This window comes from Corythoichthys intestinalis, chromosome 18 (assembly GCF_030265065.1).
Source record: "Corythoichthys intestinalis isolate RoL2023-P3 chromosome 18, ASM3026506v1, whole genome shotgun sequence".
Classification (NCBI taxonomy): domain Eukaryota; kingdom Metazoa; phylum Chordata; class Actinopteri; order Syngnathiformes; family Syngnathidae; genus Corythoichthys; species Corythoichthys intestinalis.
The window spans coordinates 37,712,671-37,725,000 of record NC_080412.1 but is presented as its reverse complement, the minus strand read 5'-3'; the positions used below and the strand labels follow the sequence as shown (position 1 = coordinate 37,725,000).

The 12,330-nt window shown below is 39.2% G+C and overlaps 1 protein-coding gene across 14 annotated transcripts in view; it reads right to left on the bottom strand.

Moving 5' to 3' along the window:
* The window catches only part of nrxn2a (neurexin 2a), a 496,353-nt gene that overhangs the window by 470,168 nt on the left and 13,855 nt on the right, over positions 1 to 12,330 (bottom strand). Inside the window, exon 1 of one of the 14 annotated variants that reach the window (XM_057820425.1) lies at positions 5,235 to 6,056. The exons of the other annotated variants lie outside the window; for them this stretch is intronic. The gene's annotated coding sequence lies outside the window, so the exon portion shown is untranslated. Of the gene's footprint in view, positions 1 to 5,234; positions 6,057 to 12,330 lie in introns of those variants that run through there. 14 annotated transcript variants of the gene reach the window in all.

Below are 12,330 nucleotides of genomic sequence, written 5' to 3'. Positions count from 1 at the left end.
TCTAATATTTCGTTAAAGGAAAACGACAAAAAAATATTCACTCGCATATTTTGAACTTTTAAACAAATTACGTCACAATGAAAAAATTGGCGTCTTTAAAAAAAGTCATGGATATCTACCTCATAACCATCAATTAATTGTATGTTTTTGCTACTGTCACATTTTCCCCAATATGTTAGATGATAAATAATGGATCCGAACAAAGAAAAATTGGGGGGAAAAGGGAAAAAAAAAAAAAAGTTTAAAAGGGTAAGTATATGAAAAAGAAAATCTCGACTACTCCTTGATGTCTGCGATTTCTGCATCACGACCATTGATATATTACCATGTTTCACAAATAAAATCCCCCAAAAATCCGGCTGCGGCCATTCACGGCTGTGTCTTAACACTCGGTCATACACGCTACATGGAGTTTTTGGATCGAAACAAGGTAAGTACGCGATATTGTCTCGTTAAAATCATGGTGTCTTAATTCTGCTCGCTCGTTCTCTCGCCTCCAGTTAGGGTTTTGCGGTTTAAAAATTTTTTGGGAAAATGCCCTGTTCAAAATTTTTCTTCCCCCAGAAAATTGAGATTTTAAGCTTTCCAATGATGTATCACACATGCATAGAGGACAATTCTGAAATTTGGCCAAACTGGGGGTCTCAAAGCAGAACTTCAAGTCACCTGAGTGTTTTCCGCCATATATAAGGGTTGGAACGCAGAAATCACAGACATCAAGGAGTGGTCGAGATTTTCTTTTTCAAATATTTACCGTTTTAAATGTTTTTTTTTCTCAATTTTTCTTTGTCTGGATCGATTATCATCTAAAATACGGGGAAAATGTGACAGTAACAAAAAAAATACAATTAAGTGATAGTTATGAGGTATATATCTGTAACCTATTTACAGACACATTTTTTTTTCATTGTGATGTAATTTGTTTAAAAGTTTAAAATATGAGAGTGAATAATTTTTTAAAGTCTTTTTTTTAATTTTTAATATTAGACATCAATTAATGATTCTAAGCTAAAAATGATAGACATGACGAATAATAAATTTAATTACCTTCTTATGGCTGGATTGAAACAAAAACAGTTGTGCAGTGTCTGTAAACGGGGGTCTCCAGGGTAAAACGGACAAATTAAAAATAGTTCGGGGCCATAATGTGCCATGAAACTGCTATGGCAGCATATAGACATATTGTTCTATCAAACAACAGTTATTTTGGCTTAAAATACAGCAGTTTATTTTAAAGAGGGGTGCAAGAGCATAAACTGCTTTTTCAGCCTTGTCTGTGTTTTCCGCCATATACTGGTGTATATATATATATATGTATATAGCAGGGGTGTCCAAACTTTTTGCAAAGGGGGCCAGATTTGGTGTGGTAAAAATGTGGGGGGCCGACCTTGGCTGACGTCCTTTACGTAGAACAATATATTTAAGCAAATTTTAGCAAGCCATTCAGTGTGTCACATTTGCTTTATTATTTTTTTTTCTTTCGTGTCTCGGGCTCTTGCGAAATACTGCTGCTGTGACATTAAATTAGCTTCAAGTTGCTTCAATTTCTCGCTGCGTATCTTCCCTGTAATCTTGTCGTACATGTCAGCATGTCTTGTTTGGTAATATCGCCTCACATTGAAATCTTTAAAAACAGCGATGTCTCTTTGCAAATGAGGCAGACACAGTTGTTGCGTATTTTGGTGAAGAAATAGTCTAATTTCCACCTATACTTGAAGCGTCGGCCGTCACAGTCAACGTTCTTTTTTGTTGATTGTCACCATTTTAGAAAATGGAAGCAATGGGTTACACGGAGTAATGTTGCTTAGCCCTTAAATACCTCCAACGTGAAGCAATTATCAGAGAATCTCTAAATTTGAAAAATAAGGTCCTAATTAAACCTTTTTTTCAAATTTGTAAAAAGAAAAGTCAAAATGAATATGTGTAATAAGCGCTCTATACCTATAACCCATGCTAAATCATGTGTTTTTTTCTCATGGAACCTGCAGATGCATGTATTGACTTGCATCCATCATTTTTTTTTTTCAAAAAGAAATGTCAAAATTCTAAATTAGTCTCAAAATCATGGAATTTTAGTTGTACCAAATGTGATACATTTGGCAATAAAGGGTTAAAGTGCTGCTGCCTTTTAGTGGGTAAATTGGGGCAGCATTTTGTGTGTAAGCTACTTCATATGCTGGTTGCAGTACTGCTGACCAATTCATTAAGTGTGTGTTCGGGCCAGACGTTATTGATTTTATGACAGAGGCTGGGGGCCGGATGAAATTTGACCACGGGCCGCATTTGGCCCCCAGGCCGGACTTTGGACATGTCTGGTATATAGTGTTGTGTTACTACTGTATAAATTAATAAAGGAATAAGTGAAGCATAAATGTATTGTTGTACCGCTTGCTTTTTTAATTCTCTTTCCCCCCGAGAGAGTTTTGCTGCTTAAGAATCACTTGATATTTACGATAAGGACAGTAATCGTGTCAATTACTTTCTAATGTGGAAGCAACCTTCACCGTTAGCAGTCAGTACAGAAATTTACTTAGTCGACAGAATGTGGCTGTATGGGCGTGTGACCTTTAGAATACATTAACACTTGTTGGCATGCATGGAGATTCCATGTCTAGATATAGCATAAGCTGTAAAGTGTCTGTATTATTCTTTGCCTCGTGGGAAAAATGCAGGGATTACTTCATCTTTTCTTTAATAAGTAGTTCAAAGATGGGTAATTATATTTAAAGCCTGTCATCATCCGCAAGTGTGAAAAATGAGAATCCAGAAGTGACAATAGGGTGGCAAACAAATCTTCAAGCTTGGTTCGTCATTTTTTAATGTACATTGTGTTGAAGGTTTGCAAACAAAAATGGATTGATCTAAGGGTGTAATGGTACATGTATTTGTATTGAACCGTTTCGGTACGTAGTGCTCGGTTCGGAACGGAGGCGTACCGAACGAGTTTCTGACGTAATGTAACCCTTACTTTTGGAGGCTGTGAGTCAATTGGGTTCCAGTTTCTTTTTGTAGATTATATTTACTCCGTCTTCTCTACTATAACGAGGACAAACACGGTAGGACAGTATAACCCAGAAACATCAACGGCGCGACAACGTGGCCGCCGCGAGAACGCAGTGAAACGTGAGAGTTATATTCAATCAGCCAATGCACACCAGTCGCAGTGCGGCTGCGTGTTAGACGCGTCCCAGAAGCGGCTCAACACGACGCACGCGAAAAGAACGGCAGAGTTTATTATTTGACGCGAGACGCAACCCTCCTGCGTCAATACTACCGTATTGGCCCGAATATAAGACGACCCCGATTATAAGACGACCCCCTCTTTTTCAAGACTCAAGTTTGAAAAAAGACTTTTTGAACACCAAATTAATTTTTATACAGAAACGACCACGGAAAGCTTTTCTCTGACTGTGAGCATTTTTTAGGCGATCTTTTTGAGCTCTACATCTCCGTACATTACACTCTGTGACACCATATTTCACAGCCGCTTTGCAGTTGTTTGAAGACACCGCCTCATTTATCACCATCAACTTGAAGTTTGCGTCATAACTTCTCCTCAGCTGCCGGTGTTCTGCCAAAATGTCCTACATCGGCGAAACGTCCTACATTAGTCGAATTTGACACCTAAATTACTACCGTGTGCTCTAAACTTGTTTTGTTTAGATGCATACAGGAATAACGTACTAAAGAAATGCCTGCAGAAAATACTTAAATGTAGTTATGTCAAATAAGGACGGTTTAAATACGCTACGTGACTAATGTGGTCAACTGCTTCAAAGCTAACACAAAAAAACACAATGGTTAAAAGTATGAGAGGGTAATACATGCAAAAAGTATCTTTGAGGCTGTGAAAAGGTTCTAAATAACTAAATAAAAACAAAAATAGTGAGTACTCGCCGCTTCCAACCGATGTGCGCATGCGTGTGAATGCATATGCAAGCGCCCTGAGCATTGTGTAGGACGTTTCGCCGCGTAGTAAGGAATGGCCAAACACCGGTTAACCTGGCCAATCTTCGACCCACTTTTCTCCAAATTGTCGCGAAGTTTCTCCATTTTCGGTTATCTCTTCTATTACCGGTATTTTCTTCTCTTTTCCTTCTTACCACTTTCTTCTTCGTGTCAGGGGTTCGCTTTGGCCGCCCGAGTCGCGTTCAGCATTCGATTCATTGATGACTGGCGCCATCGAGCGTCGTGAATGGGTATATGTCTAGGCCGCAGTTTTTTTTTTTTTTTTTTTTTTAGGCCGCAGTTATAAGACGACCTCCTCTTTTTCAATCTTATTTCAGTGCAAAAAACATCGTCTTATATTCGGGCCAATGCGGTACTACCGGTAGCTAGGATCGGGCAGACCGGAAGTCACTCGTGTAAAAATACGGTGGATCCGGTCGATTTTCAAACTAATATGCAATCGTAACCCACTTTTAGAGTCCATCAGATCTCTTGAGTGGTAGATCGGGGCACAGTTGATTTGTCTTTGTTGATTTACTGCTGTCTTCTCTGCTATTATAATAACCAACACGGCCCCGTGTTCAATACAAAACCCTCCTACCACAACAAAACAAGTAGGAACTGGGGATGTCCCGATCCAGGTTTTTGCACTTCCGATCCGATACCGGTATTGTTTTGCACTTCTGATCCGATACCGGCCTATCTGAGCATGTGTTAAAGTTTAAAGTTATTTAGCCTCCTTACTTAGTTGTCAGACTCATGTTGAAAAGGGTTTTAGTACTCTTGATAACAACTAGCCAGCTGAATTAGGTGAGTTTGAATAACACACAACGGTTGGTAACAAGAAACTGACCTGTTTATCCATACTTCAATGTTGCTAACGCAGTCGAGTATGTCGTTTTGAATCTAGTTCTATATACATACTGTATGATATCTACAGTAAAACGATGTTGACGTAGTTTGTAGCGGCTGTCAGCAGCAGTCAGGTATTCTTGTGTTTTTTATCCAGCGGCATGAGTTGAGCTAAAGCCGTGAGTCGAGCATTGGTATTACCCAGGTCTACGACAAGCATGATGTTTACTCTCCGGACGCAATGCGGTCCGTTTCCCATTGCGTCCCAAAGACCACGCTGTGTATTAGTTCCGCTTTACTTGACATATTTCAATAATCGGAATTTGGATGTGAATCGTTCTCGAATCTTCCACGGCCGAATCGCTCAAGGATGTAATGACGGCTGGGCATGTTGTACCGTGGTTCTAAGTGTTGGATGGTGTGGCTTTACTCACGAGAGATAATGGCTCGTCATCCAGAATGAATTCTTCGGCAATGACTTGCTATTCCCTGGGCTTTGGGACTGTCGAGTGCCAATTTGTCACGCATAGCTAAAGTTTCTGCCAGTGTTAGTTGCGTAGGACCTTTCGTTTTGTCTTCGGTTTTCTCAACAAACTTCTGATATTGTTTGTGGTGGTATTTCGCTAAATGCTTGATTAGGTTGATTGAATTAAATCTTCTTACAGCTTTACCACCACACTTTATTGTGGCATATGTTGCACTCTGCCTCTTCGCCTTTGTCGTCCACGCTTGACTTTATTGTAGCATATGTTGCACTCTGCCTCTTTGTCTTTGTCGTCGTTTAAGGTGAAATGATCCCACACAGCTGACATTTTAACCGATAATGTCTCTCGGTCACGTTGCTCCTGGTGCTGCGTCACCAGTAGGTGAATCGCGAGATAGTGTAAAGCGCTTTGAGCACCTTGAAAGGTGGAAAAGCGCTATATAAGTATAACACCATAACACCATAAATTGGGAGACTGTAATGTAGTGTGTTGAAGGTGTGCCGTAAAATGCGGACCGGATTTTAGGGAAACCGAAGCAAACACTGGAATGGATTATGTAAGTCTGTGCGCTGGAAAACCTGGAACGGACTTTAAAAAAAAAAAACTGGATCGGAAGTCTGGATAGGAATTTTTCCTGTGTCGGCATTTTTTGCCCATATTGGCGTCCGATCCGATCCGAATATCGGATCGGGACATCTCTAGTTGGAACTAATATTCACATAGGAACTAAAGTTGTACAATAGAAATGAATACTACATCACATTTGTAAAATATAAACACATAATAAAATAAATTATAGCCCATTTAAATAAAGTAAATTGAAATGAGCTAAAACCTTGTAATTAAATAATAATACACAGATCCTGCTTACAAAATTAAATGTATTAATTTCTGTGTGGCGCTTTAACTTGAGAAAATCCACCAATAACGCTTTTGAAAACCGTTCATAAGAAAAAAAAAAAAGATTCATTGAGGCATTTCATTTGTAAAATGCATGTTAAAATTTTGTCATTGGGATTGCTTTTCTCTTTAGCACAGGACTTCTTTCTTTCAGAAAAAGCTGACCAATACGTGGTATCTGAAAGGCAAATTGTTGTTGGATTATCTTTAAATACCCGCTACTTTTTGAACAGGATTCTAGCTTTGTATAGGCTAATGTTCCTATTGTTGAAAGCACAAAGGTGTGTAATAAACAACTAGCACATTTATATTTTGCATTTTATTTTCTCACTGTACCGAAAATGAACCGAACCGTGACCTCAAAACTGAGGTACGTACCGAACCGAGATTTTTGTGTACTGTTACACCCCTAATTGGATCAAACCTGATTCTAGTATGCTATAAGCAGAATCTAACTAATGCAAGTGAATAGGCAGGTGCCAGAAAAAAGACAAACAAATCAGTCAACAAACTGGCAAGGACACCCGAGTGCCAGGTGTTAAACGTGGCCCCATAGTTACATCTGCTCCTGGTGGGACACTACATGTGTATCTGTTGTAGCCAATCCGCTTGCACTTCAGCAGTCACACTGTCATTTCCCCAACATCGAATGTTCCTGAACAGCAGGACGATGAATATGCAGCAATTACACGTGGACCCAAACTAGACTTGATATGAGAAGGTTCAAATTACCCTTCTTCCTGATTGTACTTCCTGGGCTGTCAAAGCCACTAAAATAACTCAGGATACTCTTAGTTAAGCGGAGGATTATTGCTCCTTAATAAATAATGAACAGAGGGGAAAAAATATCCATTTCAAATCTCACGGCACCAATGTTTTTCCACAATACCTCTTATTGTATGCCGTAAAAATCTGATCAGGATTTGCTTGCCAAGCCCATATCCAGTGACTCATCACCGGAGCTCTCCAAGAACTTACAGACATCATTTTCCCTATTATGACAAGCCGTAAGGTAACACATTTATCTGAATCCGGAGTAGGATTGAACTAAGGTAAAATCACAGGCATTACTGGACCGAAAACAACACCTGTCGTGAAAATAGAAGCCAATTTTCCCTCACGGTGATGACGCCCTCCAAACAATGCACAAATTGGTTGCAAAACAGTCCATGGGTGTACACTTAAAAGCCACATGCAAAGTCGGCGGCTTAAGTAGCTCGGAGCCACTTCAGAAAACAATTGGGATAATGACCCCTATTGTAATGTCACCTACAGGGGTGTCGTGGTTCTTCCTAGAGGGCTTTCGGCTACATATTTTACATTGTGTGAATCAGACTGTTTTATTTGAGCAGAAACTCTATACTGGCCCAAGGTGTCAGAGGCGGGGCTAGCGAACAGGCAGGCCAGGCAGTTGCTTGGGGCCCAGGGGAATAAAGGGCCCCCCCTGAGTGCTATCAACATGTAATCCACAGAAACGACAAGAATTGGCCATTTGAAATGACCAACCCCCTTGTGAGGCTCCACCCACTCTGACGTACAGTGATATGAAAAAGTATCAACCTTTTGGAATTTCTCACATTTCTGCATAAAATCACCATGAAATATCTGATTTTTGTCAAAATCACACAGATGAAAAAAAAATCAAAACTTCACTTTTCTCTCATCGTTTGCATACTTCAATAAAATATAAAAAAACAATTGTTTGGGTTGTTATTAGAGATGTCCCGATCGATCGGGATGGATCGGGTCCGATCACGTCATTTTCAAAGTATCGGAATCGGCAAAAAAATACCGGACATGCCTTTTTTATATATATATATATATATATATATATATATATTTAAATTAAATCGTTTTCTAATTGTATTTAACGTTACAGACATATGTTACACTCATCCAGAGTCTTTAGTTTAAGCTTAAGGTAGGGTTATCAAATTTATCCCGTTAACGGCGGTAATTTTTTAAAAAAATTATCACGTTAAAATACTTAACGCAATTAACGCATGCGCTGCACGACCCACTCACGCACTGTCGCGTTCAATCTGTAATGGCGCCGTTTTACCTATATATAGAGCTAAAGGGCAGAGTAAAATGAGTAGAGTGAATTTTGGCAGCCTTTGGAGCCTTTTTTTTAATTGGCTAAATCCTTACAACCCTCTCCCTTCGATTAGAAATATCGTGGGAAGCAATGTGGGGAAAAAAGGTAGTAATTGATCTTTTTCTTAACACCCTATGTTATTTCCCAGCGCAGAGAAGATATATCAATTGGTACCACGACGCACAGTCATGGTTGCACTTCCCATCATGCATTTGGGCAGAACTGTTAAATGGCTACAGTATCATTTACTGAAAGCTCAACAAATACACTAGATGGCAATATTTAGTCACAATATACAAAGTCACATTTATCCTTTAAGAATTACAAGTCTTTCTATCCGTGGATCCCTCTCACAGAAAGAATGTTGATAATGTAAATGCCATCTTGAGGATTTATTGTCATAATAAACAAATACAGTACTTATGTACTGTATGTTGAATGTATATATTTGTCCGAGTTTTATTCCTTTTTTTCTTAATGCATTGCCAAAATGTATATGATCGGGGGAAATTATCGGGAAAGATTGGAATTGAATCGGGAGGAAAAAAAAAAAAAAAAAAAAAAAGCAATCGGATCGGGAAATATCGGGATCGGCAGATACTCAAACTAAAACGATCGGGATCGGCTCGGGAGCAAAAAAACATGATCGGAACAACCCTAGTTGTTTTAGTTTTTTTTCATCTGTGTGATTTTGATAAAGATCAGATCACATTTGATGGTACTTTATGCAGAAATGTGAGAAATTTCAAAAGGTTTACTTTTTCATACTACTGTTGTACCCTGACGTTTAACCTAGTGCTGTAACGATTACTCGATTAACTCGAGTCATTTGATTAGAAAAAAAAAAATTCGAATCAAATTTTGCTGCTTCGAGTATTTGCTTAGAGTGGCGCTGCAATGTTTTGTTTAGAAAGTGTTTCCATTTAGTTTTATTGATTTGGGTGGATACACTGCCCTCTAGTGGGAACAGTGTATGTCACTGTTTAGACCAGTACTTCTCAAATAGTGGGGCGCGCCCCCCTGGGGGGGGGCGCAGAGCGATGCCGGGGGGGCGCATGTGACCTCGGGGAACAGGTTTTTTGTTTTGTTTTGTTTTTTGCCGTACTGGAATAAAGTGTACTTGCACATCCACTCAGTAGGTGGTAGTGGCGCTCTCATTTTCAGAGTGCGCGCAGTATTTTTGAACTAAGGAAGAGCACTCAGCACACACAGACAACAGACATGAAGAGCAGTGTGCCACCGCCGTTTTCGAAAGCCGTTTTCCGACCGGACTCACTCACGCAGCGACCTACTGTCTTGTCCGGTTCTTACGTCGCCGCCCGAGAAGTGCCATTTTCGGCTTGGGATCGTCACGACGACCGCCGTCACCTACGGTTCTTCCTCGGCCGCCGTGAATGCGCTTTTTTCGTGCCGTTTGCCTTTTAGCTTTGACTTTTAATACAGTGGGTGATGATGAAAGACCACTGTTTACTGTGTCGAAAAATAATTATAGCAGACAGCCAGAAGCCAAATCAATTAAGACGCCACTTAATGACATTAGACCCCAATCTCATTGTTAAGCCGCTTGATTTTTTCAGTGAAAACGTGCCGAATATTGCCAACAATCGTCCTGCTTGGTCAGTGTTATAACAGTAAACCAGTGAGCATTGTTAGCATGCTAATTGCAAAATAACTCCACACCATTGCAAAGGAGGTAAATACTGTGAGCAGCAAAAATAAAAACTCTCCTGTCCAAGGACATTTTTTTTCTCTTTTATTCAGATTTGTTTTTTCGGTCAAATTTTTTGGCACATTGTCCTCATGAGTGAATGTTTCTAATCAATTTTAATTTGTTATTATTTACTGATTTTATTACATTTTATTTTTCTGTATCAAATGGTCAAAAATGTACCTTGAGTGTATTTTTTAGTTTGGATGTGAATTATTTTTTTAAAATTCAGGATAATTGATGCACGTCAAGTCTTCTCTGTTACAAACAAAACAATGTTAATAAAGTTATACTTTATTATAAGTTGATCTATGTTACTTTTTTTCTTTATTAGAAAAAAAGCACACAATGTTAGGCAGATGCGTATTTATAAAAGTTATTTTATAGACAAATGATACTATTTACAGTGGCGGCAGAGAGTTTGGGGGGGGCGCGAAACAATTTTCTTCTTCCTTGGGGGGGCGTGACAGAAAATAATTGAGAAGCACTGGTTTAGACCAACATTAGGTAAGTTTTTGTTTGAGGTATTTTTTATCAATTCGTAATTTAGTTTATCGGTATATTTAGCTGTTTTTTGTGGGAATATGTGTTCGAACAATTGTTAATATTGTTTTAAAAAAAAAAGTTAGCATTTTATAGCATTTAAGCTAGCGGACTTTTGCTATGCAAGTTAGCCAATTGTTCTTTTGTTGTACTTGGATCCTCATTTAATTTATTTATATTTTCAATACCGTCTGAGGCTAAGCTCAGGTATTTTAATTCATTTTTAAATGAAAGTGCGATCCTGCATAGTTTGAAGAAACTCTCGGAATGCTGTCTCTGCATTTAAATGCTCTTTTGAAAGTGCAATCTTAGCAAGCCTTTCTTTTACATCTCCTAAAATTTATTCTGCAGCGCATTAAATGTTCCAAATCCGATTACTCTATTATTTGAACTACCGGTAGTTGGTTAATCGACTACAAAAATAATATATAGCTGCAGCCCTAGTATATCGTGAAAAGTAAAACTTAAAGAGTTGCCATTTTAAGTGTGTACGTTTTTGACAAATGTTTTATATTCGAATATTGTCTGCCAACTTTTGGTGTGGCCAGAAACATTTATCGTGTTTTTATGTGTGCAAGAAACACATTTTTTGCGGTGTGCACAGGTGGGATAGGGGCCCCAGGGATTTCTTGCTCAAGCCCTGAGAGACTCTAGCCACGCCACTGCAAGGTATAGCTAGACAAAGATCTCAACGGTGACCTTTTTTTTGTTTGTGTCTTCACCATCCAGGGACATAATCCCTGTTTGGCCGTGCAGCTGGCATGCAATTGAGTCACGCGTCAGCCCTGATTAGAAGCAGCAGTGGTCCGCGGGCTCCATTCCTCTGCCAGAGCCATGCAGGAGAGTGAAAGGCCAGGGCCACCACATCCAGTCTGTGGATGTGACCTTGATGGGCTATGATAGAGAGGAAGCGACACAATTCGCCATGCCACACAATATCTGTAACCTTCTACTTGCCGCTCTGCATGCCCAAGCCACTGAGAAACGCCGGAGACCCACACACACCCGTACACACACACTATGTCAACTCTGCCCCGCGATTAATTCCAGCAGTCTCCTCCTTCATACCATCCAATCATCCATCTCTCTTTGCATATTGGCTGCTGCCTTTGTGTGAGGTATCTTAATTTCAAATATGATTTCCTTTTCATGCTCAGCAGCTGCTATGCTAATTTAAAAGAGATAGTAGCTTAAAGGGAGTCCAAATACCCAGTTGAACAAGGAGTATACTACCTACCATACATCCAAATTCTATTAAAGAAAGCACATTAGAAGTCACAGTATCCATTTTTATTTTAGTCTTAGGTCAGTACTTTTTGATAATACCACCTTTTTTTAATCAACACTGATAAAAATTAAAATAGGGACGTCCCAGATCTTATCACGTGATAGGAAATCAGGCCTGATCACGTCATTCTTAGATGATCGGAATTGGGTGAAAAAGATCGGGTTTTCAAAATGTATTTAAGTTTTAACTCAATGACAGCCATTGACGGTGATAAATGTTCAATCCAATTTGACTGGGAGGGCTGGCAGCGATCACGTCTATCACCATCAATGGCAGTGAAACATGATCACGTTCAACTATAATTTAATCTATGAGTTCAGGGCTACAAGCAATAAAATAATACAGAGGAATCACGATTAGGGATGTCCACCATCCAATCACGTGATAGAATTTTTAGAAGATCGGAATTGGGCTACAAACCAACAAAATAAGATGTACAAGGATGTCGTTGAAAAACAAAAAAAATGTATTTTTCATAATAAATGATTAAATAAATGAATAAACTGCC